We start from the raw sequence: 1,152 nt of genomic DNA on the forward strand, positions 1-1,152 counted from the left end.
AGGGAAAGACATTGACTAAAGGACTATTGATGAGCATAAATATGTAATTACCCATAAAACTATGATGGTTATAAGAAAAGTACATGCCCAGTCCACTTGAAAAACAGAATATACTTGTTGATTGTTTTATAGTTACTGATGGGGTAAAAGGATATTTATTCAAGTGAGAAGCTGGTAAATTGGGATGACAGGAAAGAAATTATTAACTAATTAAATATTGTTGGGGAACCAATAGATAATAACAAAAATAAGATGGTGTGTGTGTGGGGAGAAACTAAGGTTATTTTAGCTTTAATACAAAACTAACCATTAAAGGCATACCTGGGTAGCTCAGTTGGTTGAAGTATCTAACACTTGATCTCAGCTCAGGTCTTGATCTCAGGCTTGTGAGTTCAGGCCCTGTGTTGGGCTCCAGGCTGGATGTGGAATCTATTTAACAACAACAACAACAACAACAAACTCATCATTAAAATAAAGTAAGTACAAATATATTTGAGAAAGCAAATAAAATAGATCACACAGAGAAAAATTAGTTCTATGAAAGACTTGCATATATGTAATATAGAACAATAGGAAATGAAAAGAATACCGTGCAAAGAAGTATATACCATACACTACCATTTGAATAAAAAAGAAGGCAAAATAAGGACATATGTATGTATATGCATATATATATGCATTTGCTTATTTTTGCAAATAAGAAAGGATAAACCAGAAACTAATAAAATTTGTTATGTATGGGGATTGAAGAAAACTTCTCTGAGTTACCTTTTCGTATGATTTTGACTTTTGAATTATGGTACTGTTTTACATATTAAAAAACATATTAGCACTCCCTTCAGCAGCACATATACTAACAGTGGAATGATACAGAGAAGAAGAATAGCGTGGTCCTTGTACAAACATGATATGTAACTTCATGAGGTGTTCCATATTTTCATGATGGATGTTAACTAAACTTATTGTAATCATTTTACAATATATACATATATCAAATCATTATGTTGTTCACCTGAAACTAACACAGTGTGAACTATACCTCAATAAAATTGGAAAAAAAAGTAAAAATAATAAAATAAAAATAATAAAATTAAAAAAATAAAAATAATAAAAAGCCCACTACCACAAAGAAAAAAAAAATCAACATGGAGA

General features: G+C 30.1%; 1 non-coding gene across 1 annotated transcript; it reads left to right on the forward strand.

The window, feature by feature from the left end:
* The first annotated feature begins 829 nt into the window (after nt 1–829).
* On the forward strand, nt 830–939 carry LOC123325396. The gene has a single exon (XR_006540406.1). It is a non-coding gene; the product is annotated as a U6 spliceosomal RNA (small nuclear RNA).
* Nucleotides 940–1,152: the final 213 nt, after the last annotated feature.

Source organism: Neomonachus schauinslandi, chromosome 7, assembly GCF_002201575.2.
Source record: "Neomonachus schauinslandi chromosome 7, ASM220157v2, whole genome shotgun sequence".
Taxonomy (NCBI): domain Eukaryota; kingdom Metazoa; phylum Chordata; class Mammalia; order Carnivora; family Phocidae; genus Neomonachus; species Neomonachus schauinslandi.